This window comes from Anopheles merus, chromosome 2R, assembly GCF_017562075.2.
Source record: "Anopheles merus strain MAF chromosome 2R, AmerM5.1, whole genome shotgun sequence".
NCBI lineage: Eukaryota > Metazoa > Arthropoda > Insecta > Diptera > Culicidae > Anopheles > Anopheles merus.
The window spans coordinates 39,745,737-39,759,966 of NC_054082.1; the positions used below are offsets into that span (position 1 = coordinate 39,745,737).

Here is a 14,230-nt window from a genome sequence, read left to right on the forward strand (position 1 = left end):
TTGAAGCACGGAGCTTTACCGGAAGAACAAGCGCGTATCACGATCGAAAGCGGTATCATTTTCCAATTAACTTTATAATACGCTTTGCCTCCTGCACGCCCCACCATCACAACGGCTCGGTGGAATATCCTTTGTGCGATGCTACTGCGTGACCCTCCCCCCGAGCACGGATTCATTTCGCCTGCCTCTAGTGAGCATTAATTTAGCAACACTATCCTACCTCTTCGCCGTGCAATCGCACAAATGGAACCGAGCTGGCGTTTCACTATCCTTTTTTACCTTGCTAAATTTTATTCCATCAACTATCAACACGGCTGCCGATTAGAATGATACGGTGCACGGATTCCGTATTGCTATCCCGTCTGCGTGCTGCTCGCAACACCCGCCCTAGTCCCGCACAACACGACGATCCGATTTCAGGCAAACAACTGAACGGTCGATGAAATCTTAATTAATGAAATAAATTACTATCATCAACTGCACTTCAACTCACTTATTTCTCACTCAAACTACTTCACCCGTGTACGCGAAGAAAGCAGTATAGATACACACACACACATACATACCGAAGCGAACGACGCTTTTCGAATCCAGGTTCCCATTTCCCTGCCCTGGCGGCGGTGCGGGAAAATTGATATGTATCGAAGACTAACGTCGATCCCGTGACCCGACTTCATTTCGTGCCAAATTGGCATGGCATCGGAATGGCGAAAAGCGATACGGCGGTGGCCTCCTGCTGCCTGCCTTCAATGCTGTACGTTTGTAAGACGATGGCGGTAAATTCTACCATCCAAGAGTCACCGGCTCGCAACAGTACGCCACCAGTTACGAGCCAGTGCGCTACGACCCACTAGGTTTTGAATCCTAGCAGCTGGGAGAGCAGCTATTTGCTTGTTAATGAGATTTTGCTGTGCTTTGTGCACTTCAGTGTAGGCACGGCGTATGTATATGCGTGTGATTGTGTGTGCATGTGTACTAGCAGCAACAAAAGAAGAGAAAAAAAACTCTCTTACACACACCTTCTATCCCGATTGGAACAACACATGGGACTGCTCGGGAACTTCCATTGCTTGCTCACAACAGTTACTATGGTACAGTTCGGGACAACACTGGACAGGATAACCCGCCACACACACACACACACACAACCTCCACCGTGGTGTACCATTATCGTGCTCCAATATCGAAGGAAATATTACGGGAGGAACGATCGATTGGCCGAGCTGTGCCGGTAGAGCTTACGTCCGGGAAAACACATTAATTTCATTTCACCGAGGGTACTCGCCGCCGATAGAAAAGCATGGAAGCACATTCGGGAAAGATTTTTATCCTCATGCCATAAATTTTTGCACCGTTACAAATGGTCAGATTTCGGGCAGGGATAGTTCCGAACTAGCCCAAACTAATACTACCGATCAGTGGTGATGGTTATATTATTTTCAAACTTACGTTTGCCAGTGTTGTGCTGCACCGGGTAACGAAACTCATCATTCGAGTGTTTGGATAAAGGATACGTGATTCCGCACGACGACACGTTTAGCTTCATAACAAATTTCCAGAGCTTTTTGTGTAGTTTCTTCTCTTCGCTAAATGTCCTATAAATTCCCCTCGTAACACACACACACACACACACACACACACACACACACACACACACACACACACACCAAATAAGCTTCCATCCAATCCATCCCCCCCTATTAAGCTTGCAAACTCAATCCCACAAATAATGCCATCTCCCAAAACACACATTCCCGTGGCAAACGCCGCCCCGGGAATCAATAGAGCAAAACGATGGATATTTTAAAATCCCCGCATTCTAATCGTATCTACCGGCGAGCTTGCCGTGGGAAGATCACTTCCTTCTGCAAACAGTTGTGCAGTGGCAAACGCTGTAGCAGCAGCATGAACAAAAAATATAAAAGCAAATCCTATGATAAAGCCATCCAGAGCCAACCGAGCAGGAGCAGGAATGGAAATGCCACCAAATGATACCTCTCCCTGCAACGGGATAGCAATTTTCAGCATTCAGCACTCCGTGGGACAGCGCGAGGATGTTGGACAACCAGTGCCAGTGCCAGCGTGAACGTCTTTTCCCCGCTCCTGCTCCACAAACACACACACACACACACACACAGCTACACATTCATTCAATATTCACTAATCCACCCGCACCCAGTGTGAAGATTATCGGATTACGAATTATGCTCCTTCATATTCTATCGCTGTCGGCCGGTCCGGTCACAACCACCGCAGCTTGCTGAGCCTAGGCTTGCCGTGGGCTTAGCAATTGTGTCACTTGTGCTGGGTGCCAGTCGCGTATTGCCCGTAGTTCTCGCTTTTCATATCGCACAGCAACAACAACCAAACAGAAACACACTCACACCCACACATAGCAATCCGCAAACCAAAAAACGGTAAAAAAACCCGTCCCCTGCTGAAACCGTACTCCCAATTCGTATGCCGACTTAGCTTCGCTTGCCATCCGGCGGGCTTGGGTGAAATATTTTCGCCTCTCCGGTAGCATCCGCTTATCGAGGTTTCCGAAAGCCGTGCGCCGACTTCAAGTCACGCCCCGAGACTTTTGCCGTGTTGCCGTCCTTTCCCACGGCTGCCTGAAGGACTGAGGGACGGGGTGGGTTTCCTTACTCTGTGCATCTTTCTATTTTCTCACTGATCCGAACGTTCCGTGGCATGGCAAGATGGCAGCAGACACTGACTCTGCCCTCTAAGCAACAGACTAACCGGAGCCCCTTCAATGGCGAGACCGGTGGGAGGCAGAGACACATCCACGTCACGGATGAACGTTGGAGAAATGATGGTAAACGAAACGATGGCAAAGAGTTCGCTTCCTCTCTCTCCTTCTTTCACCATCACCAAGAGTCCCTCATCCGAGAGGATCCACAAATCCACACGAACAGACCGTCCGTTTCACCGGCCGGAATGAACGGTGCGAACGTGGCAATCGGCTCCACGGACGGTTCTGTGGCTCACTTTCGTTCGCGTACCGTTGCTGCACGCACACCTTTCTCCTTCACCAAACGCCTTCACCAGTTGGACTGCCAGGAAGCAGATTAGCGTGCCGGGGTGCTCGGCCGCCCAGCAAACTGATCCCAACCTCCGCCCAAGTTCACTCGGCCACTCGGGCGCTCCCCGGGACAAGCGGAGTGGAAAATGTGGAAACGAGTCTGTTTGAAATGTCGCGCGAAAAAAAAAAGACGACAATTTGAAGCAATCCTCACCTCCACCGGCTGCTCACTTCTTAAGCATGATAGCGATCCATTTCATTGTGTGTTCGAGTACGAGCCCCCCGGGGGGGCTGGTGGTGAATTTGTAGCTATTGTTCTAGGGGATTTACACGGCACGGCGGCCTTGGTCTTGGAAGAGCAGCAGCAGTAGCAGCAGGTTTTGCTTTTGAATATCTGATTCTTGGACGGCAGCCGTCTGACAAAGTAGTAGTACGCTTTCAACCCCGAGCCGACTGTGTGGATGCGGGGCACACCAGAAGAGACTCGGGCGAACATTTTGATAAGGGTTTTGCTCCCTTCACTCCTTCCCGCCCACACTCTACCCTCGGCAGCAGTAGCATGACACGGAACACAAGACGGACGTACTACGAGACCGGCCCGGATACAACCAAAACTGTCTCGGACTTTTTCCGATGCCCCACCAGATCGGACAGGTACAACAAGGATTGCTGGCAGGCCAACCGACGTGATAAATGAGAGCCCGTCCCGTGATGGGTTGAAGAGCTTAGAGGGTTGGGAACGTGTGTGTGTGTGTGTGTTTGTGTGTGTTTTTAAGTCCCCTTCCCTTATTCTTTGTTTTCATGTTTTGCCTTAGAACCCTAACGGCCCGGATATGTGTGTGTTGGCGGGACATACGTGGAAGCGTGTGCAAGTGCAAAATGAAATATCCCGAAACAGGGTTACACGGTCGCCACACTTCGATGAATAATGGTATCCCATCGTGAAGCATTTTATTACACCGGCTCAAGCACGTCAAACAAGCATGTTGTAACACGGTTTTGTCCAGAGGGGAAGATTTTACACATCCACGAGCGAATCTGATCCGTACCGGGAAAGAACAATGAACGTATGGATAATGTTTGACAGAGCGCTACATGCACCACTGCACATCACACCAGTGAAGCAAATACTTGCTCTGAAGACGAGTTATCTGATATTTCAATGAGGTTAGTAATTTAACCATGTTTTCAAAACTTTAAATTTTTTGCGCTTATGATTTTTTTTTTGCTATGACTTTGTCAACTATTGATACAAACCTAACTAGCAGTTTCAGGCTATTCTGCCAACGAATACTTCTCCGATGTGACACACCAGTCAAGCGTTGTAGTTGCATTTATAATGCCTTGCTGTACTGTGATTGGAAGAGTGCTTGGGCTCAAAATAATTTCCTTAAATTCAATATTCATTGCTAAATAAAGCATAACCCATCCGGTACCAGCAAAACATTAACACTACCCATCATCATTATTGGTGAATGTATAAACACACTTGCGCTCTCTATGATTAGAGCCTCTAATTGCCGAAAGCAGGAACAAAACCCCTCTTGGGGTAATGTTTTCCTTAGCAGCCCACACCAAAACGGCAAAACGATGCTTGAATGAACACAGCACAGCATGGTACACTCAAAACCTGTCACAAACACTCGTACGTAGAAAGGCACCTTAACTAAGCACTTGTATCCTACACCGTTCCCTTTTCATTGAAGCTTCATTCATGATTTGGCCCTGAAATGCTTAAAGCCTCGGTGTTAGGAAGAAGCAGATCGCATTGAACTTTTAATTACTTCAAATCTCAAACGCAGAGAAGCCGAAATCGTCTCTAAACACTACCAAACACATGTTTGAGCGTGTAGGTTGTGTGTACAATACAAATTAGTAAAACCGGAACCGAGGAATGGCTACAACTGGGGGACATTAATTTTTACTACCAAAATCAAACACACCTACATTATGCAAAGAGTGTGTACGATTGCTACAGTGAAACATTCCCCGTTTCCCGCACCTGCTCCGGGCAATGTTGGATGTCGTTCGGGGTATGTACCAGGGTACGACCCTTGTCGAAATGCTGTACAACTTCTCGGTCACATCGACTTCTCGGCACATCACATACAGGGCTAGTTTTCTTTCCTGTTTTTGCTGATGCAAAATGGCAAGCAGAGTTCCTTCATGTCGCATGCATAATCGATAAGTCCTTTTACATGTTCAATTTGTACACATCTGGAGCCCATGTTAGCTTTTCATGTTCTGCAGAACTTTATTATTTGCCTGCATTTCTAGCGTTCATCGAAATTCGCAAACCAAGGGAAGTTTTTTTTATTTGATTTTTTTTTTTTTCATTCCACTCCATGCCGCATCTGACTTTGGTTGTTTACGGTGACCTGTTCCAAGTTTACATTGTCGCTACATTATTTTTAAATTATGCTACCCATCTACGGCGGCAATGGTTCTGCAACCAACAATGTGGTAATGTGCAATGGAAAAAAAGGTTAGTGTAACATTGATTTTGTTGCCACTAGGCAACTGCAAAACATGAGTAAAACTTTGTGCTGCACAAACACCGAGCGTAAATTAAGATATAATTGAAACCGATGAGCGATCTGTTACAATTTCAATTTATCTCTGTTTCGCTTCGCAGCAACATTTTATTTACGATATGTTGACACGAATTATTTTGAAAACAAAAAGAGCCTTACAAACATCACTTATTTATCTCGCTGCTTGCTGCCCACTAATGGAAAAGGGCCGATCTAAGGAAAGTGATGCCGTAGCTAAGCCACTTAAATATCTGTTCCACTTGGAACGTGAAAAGCCACAGCAAGCTTCCCACAGAGCGGATTGATTGATTGCCAAGCAAATACATTTTAATGCCCAGCTTCCGGTATATGTGTGTGTGTGTGAAACAATGCAACAAAACCACCGGATGAAACGTGGAAACAGAGCCCAAGAATGCTTTACCACCAGCCCCTCTGTATGTGTGTGTGCTGCGAGATGCGATGTGGTGAAAGAAAGAAAACATTAGCGCACTGGAGTAGTGCTGTAAAGTTGTGAACAAGGACCATATATCTTTCTTTGGTTTTACACTGGTTTTTTTAAGTTCCGTTTTCTCTCCCGGTTTCACAAACGGCACGTATCCTTTCGTACTTTGTTATTTCCGTTTCTCGCACCAGCTCGCAATCGGTCGCAGTCCCGGACGCTGTGAAATGTTTGCACAGGGGCTTGGCTTATATTTAGCAACCAAGACAATGGCGTGCAATGTGAAGGGTTTCCTTTAAACTGTTTGCTGATAAAACAGACATTGTTCTACGCGTAGCAAATGCTAAATTTCTAGTGATCGTTTCACCCTCCGGTTGGCATTTTGAACAAACAACCGTACACAATGGGCAGCAGACGTAGCTTGTGCTAAAAAGCTGCCGTATTTCATGACGTCATGATTCTCTATCTACCCTTGAACGTGTTTCCAGTTTTTTTTGCTCCCCATCCAATCTAAAGGCCCAACCCTTTCGATGTTGCACCTTATCGGTGTGTAGCCGTTTTGAATACGAGTAAAGAATCTGTTTGCTTGCTGCTACAGAATCAACCGGCAGAATACGGCACAGTAGTGACGTCGCCTGCAACGAATGGACCAACGTGCTGAGTAGCAAGGAATGCAAGTGAGGACCGCACTATCTATCGATGGTTTGCGCCCACTTCGAATGTGAACGATCTGATACGAACGATTCGTCGATGATGTATATTGATGATGGCCCCTTAATGCAGAATGCTTTTAAAGAAACCGGGTGAAATGTTCCCATTTCAGCGGGAGCATACTGTACTGCGTTACAAATCATTCCATCTCGATTCGTTTGGTAAGCGGTTGCTATTTGATTTCCCTTTTTCTTCTTCTTGTTTTGCTTGTGAATCGTTTAAAAAGCTTACATTCGGTTCTGTGAATGGAATTGCTTCTTCGCATACGTGATTTATCTATCTGATGTACTAGTTCGAAATTCTGTTGTATGGACAACTTGCAGATCTTCAGGACTTCCCACAGAGCTGCTGGAAGCGCTTAACGAAAAAAGGGATTCTATGCTAATTTGTCTCCCGTTTGTTGGATTGAATACGTCTCATTGTGCGGTTTTCCTAGGATTTTTTTATCCCTTATTACCTTCAATATTTTTTCATTGTTATTTCGGTTATTTTGAGTCTAATAACGCTCTTAACATATAAAAAAGGTTTATCTCCTGCTTGTTTATTTCTTCCCACTCAAGATAGCCTATGGCGGTAGTGAGCCTTACCAATACCAATTATACTATAGAAATAATCCTAATTTGGCTTTTTAACACATGCTATTTTATTTTAAAGCTATAATTTAATGATCAATCAAATTTTGAAGAATGCGTTAAAGGAATTTATAAAACATAAGTTATTATTTTTTTATTCATACAGTCTCTCACATATCTTCCCGTTGAAAGTTTTTAAACAAGTCTTCCATTTGAAAAATTTGAAAAAAAAATATACAAAGATGTGAAATAGTATTCTGTACAATTCATACATTCACTGTTTTTATCTATCTCCTCTGGGTTTTCCGCAAGGAGCTGTATAATTTAAATTTCAGTGTATATGATACGTCAATATGGCAATTTGTTAAAAATGCTAATGAAATGCCTTTTTACTTGCTGCAATTGTTGTAAAACAGATTATGACATTTAAGAAAGCCTTTTCATGTTATTGACAAAAACCATCACAACACAATATCAAACAAATCAAACAACATACCCGCTTCGTTTCCCTCCCAAACATAGCTTAGCTAAAAATAGAAACTTTTTCGGCGCTTGCAATCAGCTTAATGATTCTCGAATTCATTTTCGACTACATTTTGTTCATTTGTAGTATTTTTCCCCCACTTCAAACTCGTCAGGGATTAATTTAGCTGCATCGCTCGTATATCCGCACCTTTTGCCGCTTATCAAACGAGCTGGGACGTTGAATTCGCTCGATTTTGTTCATTAAATTTTATTCGTCCCAGCGGATATGAATGAATTCACGAGAATGCTCAACCATACGTAACCAGGCAACCTCACGCTTGAAACCGGTCGGTTGCGCATGAAAGCACTGGCGCTTGATGTGGAGTGGAATAATTGTGTGCCACCACCGCGCCAAACAGCACTACAACCGAACACAATGTTGTGCTCGAACACTGTTTCCTGGTGCAATTATGGCGAACACGATGCAACGCGGACCCGAAAATGCCGATCACTTATCAGCCTGCGAACTCGGTCTCGTTTCGAGACACAAACTGTGCCATGCGTTGGTGCGTTGCTATAGAAACACACTCGGTTCCGGGTTTGATGTATGATGTAAATATCAATGTAAAGAATTTCACCGTACCAAGCTTTATCATTTTGCTTGCGCACTTTATAAAGCGCAAATAATGATCCATGAAAATGGGAATAAATGGTCATTTGATGCAATCGGCGATTTTTTTTTTTTTTGCTTTGTTATGTCCCAGTGCCAAAGAGAAATAAAACCATTTTCCTGTCAATTAAAAGAGAATACGCTTCGGTAGATTAATCGATTCGAGGAACGTTTAATAAAAGGCTTCTATCAAGTATTCAAACTACGCTTCGCTACAATTAACGGTATATAAATGGCCTGATTATCAGAATAATGTGCGTATCAGGAATAAATTACATTCCTCATATTTTGAGTCATAGTTGATAACTATCCAATTACTAAAAAAATGCCCATTCAATTTTTATAATTTTACTATTGCTAATGCTCTACCTATTCTTACATTAAAGCATTCCCTACCATGCATTCAAAACGAGAGCTCTCGTAAATATCTATATGAAGAGAGCAACGTTCTTTGGTGGAATGATCCCGCAAATCGAATCCGCACAATATCAACACTGAAAATAAACATCCTATATCAACAGCAGCTCACAAATCTTCAACACCATCGAGATGCTTTGAAGGTGATGAAAACTTATCTTCACACCATGATAAAAAACCAACATACCGATCGGGCGCATTCAGCCATGTAAATGGTAAACTTTTCCGCCCATCCTGATAGTCCCGATCAATTTGGCAACAACTTCTCATTCGCACAGCACCTGCTGCTGGGCGCACGGGAGCAACTTCTAGCTCGGGCCTGGTGTGGGCCCTCTGCTTTCCTACGGGCCGGGTTTACAAAAGTTTATTAATTAAGTTACCCCGCTCAATGGCCGGCTCGCAAACTACTCACCGTGCGCCAGCCAACCGGACAGTGTTAACATTGGAGATTGGGGGTGAACGCAGCAACAAAAGCTGGCAAAAAATGCCCGACCCTTCGACCGGTCCCTCATCAAGCGCGAACATCAACGGACCACTGGATGGCTGTGGTAAGGATCTCTTGCTTCTACCAACTCTTCTCCTGTACATGTGTTTTATAGGTAGCGGGCGGAAGGAAAACAAGCGACCCATCACTTTCAAACAAAGCCACAAAGCCTGCGTTTTGAGGCTCACTGACACACACACGCACGTACTCAAAACCTCTCGTCCTTTGGATGCTCTCGAAAATGGTAAGGGAATTGGTTGGGAGGAAATTTTGTTTAGCAAACTCTACCTGCCTTTGATCCAAACCTCGTTCGGGCACTGTGGCCGTATGCTGATGATAATGGACGAGGGCTCGCCAGTCAGTGGAAAACATACCGTTGGCAGTTTTCACATTCTCTGCTAAATTGACTGCAAATGATTTCAATCCTTTCATCGCACACACTCACCATCAGTCTACTGTGGCTGTGTGTGGGAGCGTTTGTGTGTGGCCATGCTTTTAAGGCGTTTCAATATGTGAAGCACTCCCTCCGGTGAGCGTGATAACGAGGCGCACCGGTAGGGCCGGTAGTGTCATTCTCGGGCAAACTTGCACACCAAACCATCTCTTGTGGGCCCGTTCAGTCGTTCGGTCCGGTCCTTTTCAGCTACCGCAAGGTAAAACTTCGCCACTCGAACCACTCGTCGGTAAAGGTAAAAGCTAATTCATCCGTCCCGTTTACTGCAGCGCTAGCTTGTGGAACACAATCTGCCACACACCTTCACAGACCCCAACAGTGCAGTTCTTAAGCCAAGCGAGCCGTCCCGCCTATTCTTAGACAGCCTGGGCTAATGATTCTACCGAGGGCACTTGAAACGTGACATCACATATCTCATCGACCACGAGCTGTGGCGGTTCTGTGAGTGACACTGAACCGAACCGGGTGGCATGGGAAATTGCCCACCCCACGAACGGACGCTGCGACACACATGCGACCTTCGCTCGCTCTGCGGTGAAGACGCCTGCCGGGCGAATGCTGCTCCAGGACCCCACCCAACATTCCAACAGGCTGTCCGTGCGATTGTCACTTCTCAGTCTCACACCAGACCGACAGCAGCCAGCCCGGGAAGCTGTTCACACGTTGCCTAGACAAATGAATCTGCTGTCCCCTCGATCCAGTAATTGCTGCTGCGGCTAATGCTGCTGCTGCACACCAGTAGCATGAACACGAACCGACGAAGGACATGCCACCTCATAGTCAGATTTTATGAAGTATTTCCTTTTTCCACTCAACGATTTCCACCGACACCCAAGCACTCCAGCATGAACCACGGTACAAAGCACACATGCGTGGGAAACAAAGAGAGAGTCTCTCTCTCTCAGCCAGACACACACACACACACTCACGCTTCGCATGCGGAAGCTTCAAGTGTGCTGGCAGTGGGAAGCGATAACCACACTGCTAATTTATTCCATCTCCGTTTTTCTGCTAATCCTCACATCCCGTACCTATACTTCTAGCGATTATTCTATTCTAATGGGCAAGATAATGCCTAAATCAGGCAGCACACATAATACGAGCAGTGGAGAGAAAGTACACACCACTGCAATAAAACTTTTCGTACGTCCCGTATCTTTCCCAGCTACAAAAGCGGATCATTCGTTTCAGTGTACGCCACCAGAGCGAAAGGAACATCTACCTCATGGACGCTTCGTAACTATTGTTCGAACATACCCAAATTCTAACACAACGTCTCGTCCATCTTTTACCCGAAATTCCTGTACTGTGTTTTATGTTGATGGCACAGGAATGTTGTGCGAAGGGAGTGAAACTCATCACGGAAATGGTTTTGCAGGGAAGGTGAATTTCATTTTACTTACCAATTGAAGGTCTTCTTATGATGCGTTAGCTAGAAAGAAACAAAAGACATGGATTTCGATTACAATCTAATACCTTTAATGGTGTGAATTACAAGTCAAATTATTCTCAGCCAGGTTGAGCGGATGTTTTGCATATTTGTTCGTTTAGCTTTCCCGATCAAGACGAAACCTTTTACGCATATCAAATCCCAACGCAATTGTGCTCCCGTCACCATTATCTATCACCCTTTAAAGCAGTCTCTTAAACCAAAACAAGACCACGACATTCTGAAATCTGTGCTCAACATTTCTCTACAACATCGCATGAGACAGAACATTTCATAAAATTGATGAGATACGCTTTGCCAGCGCTCAAGAAAATGTACGATACACCTAAAACACTGCACCACGCTAAACAAACAGACCGAACCGGCAGGATTAGCTTCTCAATGTCAACACGCACGCCGTCGCCTACACAGGCCGACGAAAGTTAAACTTCAACCCTGGGCGCAAGATATGATCTCTTGCATCGCACACTAAAATCAGCACTTGTGCAGATTAACTTACTCGGCATTCTCGAGTACCACTTCCCGGGCTATTTGCTCATTCTCAGCCCAGCCAAACACATTACTTGAAAGCTTTCGGCTGTTTCGGTTTGCTGCTGCTCCGGTTCTCGGCCGCCGTTGTGCCTTGCAGCATTAGCAGCAGTACGAGCACAAGCGGCAGCAGCAGCAGCTCGCAACTTTCCCATTTCAAAACTAAGCCACTTAACGCTGATGCATTCACCGGGAGGGACACTGGAAATAGACAGCGCGCTGGAAACTGGCAGAGCATTAAATATTAATTTCCACTTCCTGTCCCGCACCCACGGGTTACTCTTTTCTTTGTCGGTTGCTTCCATCCTTTCCATGCCAAGACGCTAGATATGCTGCTGCAAATCTCTACCAACGATACGGGTACTATCTTCAGTGTGTGTGTAAGTGTGTGTTTGTGTTTCTGTGTGCAAGTGTGTGCATGTATTTGTGAGAGCTTTTTTTTACTTTCCGCTCGAGGCACGGCGATAAAGAACTGTATCTTCAGCTTCTCCAACGCGCACCGGTCGGTTAATGCAGCCGTAAAGTGGATCTTCGTCGCTACTTTTCCTGGTTCCGACTTCAGTTCCCCTTTCCGTGAACCTTGCGTATGATGGAGATATGAGACGAATCTCTCCGTCTCTGATGTTTCACTCGCTGGCACATCCAACCACGTTCACCGAGCGACCGGCAGTGCAGCTTGACTTTGCGTTGAGGGTTTACGATGATGATTCATATTTAATGTTTAATAAACGAAAACTTAACCCACCGTCGTCTGCATGCAAGATTTGCTCGATCAACGATAGAGCGTTACTCACCGTACCGGTAATCAACCTTGCTGCAGTTACGCCGCTGGCACCGCGGTACCATGGATACAGAACGCACCACGACGACAACCTGGCACGATGGAGCGCACTTGTCGCATACAGCAAACCACACTTCAACTATAGCGACAAATAGTGCCTTCCTTTGATGAGCTGGCTTTGACATTTTGTAACCAAAGTGAGGGTTTTACTTTAAAGTTATTTAATAAAGCCGGGGGTGACAAAAAAAGCTGACAAAGACTAACGAGCAAATGAAACGAGTACTAGCAAACCGTAAGTAAAATCACAACACTTTTCATGCATGTACAATCATTCAAATGCTTTATTTCTTGTGACAAAAAAATGATCCAACCTTGAGAAAAATACCTTTCAGGCTCTTACCTCTTTCACTACCTTACAGAAATAATGATTTAACATTGTGATGCTGAATCTTGCTATCATGGCCCCGTGATGACACTGCAGATGTTTCTTTTATCAGTAGTAAATCTCTACTCAAATTTTCTACCCTGTAAGCTATGCTTCCACTTTAAAAACGGACCTAAAATGCGTAAACGGAACATACACTGCGTCTAATCGCAATATTCGCTCCACGCACACAAATGAACCCCCTATAAGGGGGATTGGGTCATCCGGTGCCCAGCGCAAACCTCACCCAAACCACCACCATCAAAGGATAATGCCCGGTCCCAAAATCATTAGTTTCGAAAACATTAGTCATTCCATCAAGCGGGTTACTAATGATCTGCTGCCAAGCGGCTGCTCTTGCGTCTATCGGCGTGGCAGGCTAACTAATTTTTGATTCTCATTTTGCCGTCATAAACACGAGCCTAAACAGGGGACCTGCCATAATATCACACGGAACGATGTTTCAGACCCGTCCGTCCGTGGCAGGCATTTCCCTAGGCTCACCTAACCAGCCGCCCGATCGGTGTTCTGGCCCCCGGTTGCCATGGTCTACAGGCCAGCGTCGTAAAAAGCGACCAATTTTCTTGTTTAATTAAGGTCGACGCCTTTTCACAAAATGTACGCACCGCCGCCACCCGTTTGCTACGCCACCATCAATCCCAATCAGCTTCAGCTGTGCAGTCTTCTGGTGTGGGACGTTCCGCACAAGCTTACCTTCTTCCCGGCACGTCCCCATCCACGGGACATTCCAATTCGGACATTCTTCCACGCGCGTAACCTCCAAAACCATTCCCCCTCCCAAACACCCATTGCAATGCCAGGTTGAGCATGACAACAGAGCTGCTTAGCTCCACACTGCCCTGTTGCCCTGCCGTGTGCCCTGTGCCCGATGTCGAACACGCAGCAACTGAGCAACACCGGGAGGATGGCTATCAGCAGCAGCCACACGGATACGGAAAGGTTCTTAGAAAGTGCCATGGCAACAGAAACCCAGCTTCCCGGAACATGACACTCCACTCTCCGCTCTCCGCCAGCGACGCCATTTACGCAGTTACAATTTTTAATGAGTGTCATTTCCTTCGTCTCAAAATCAGATAATTAATTTCTCTGCACACCGGTGAAATGCCGGCGCTTCGTTTCGCTACGACCACTCTGGCCTGCTGTGTCAGAGGAGCGGGATGGGTGGGCAGAGATTGTCGAGCAATCCCAAAGCCACGGTCTCGGTATGTCCTATCAAAGTAGCTACAGCTGTGGTGAGGCATTCTTGTGATTC

The 14,230-nt window shown here is 45.8% G+C and overlaps 1 protein-coding gene across 12 annotated transcripts in view; it reads right to left on the reverse strand.

Moving 5' to 3' along the window:
• LOC121603531 (cadherin-87A) overlaps positions 1-14,230 on the reverse strand; it is a 133,932-nt gene that overhangs the window by 69,719 nt on the left and 49,983 nt on the right. For all 12 annotated transcript variants that reach the window (XM_041932379.1, XM_041932385.1, XM_041932374.1 and 9 more), the window contains one exon: positions 11,178-11,206. The gene's annotated coding sequence lies outside the window, so the exon portion shown is untranslated. The remainder of the gene's footprint in view (positions 1-11,177; positions 11,207-14,230) is intronic.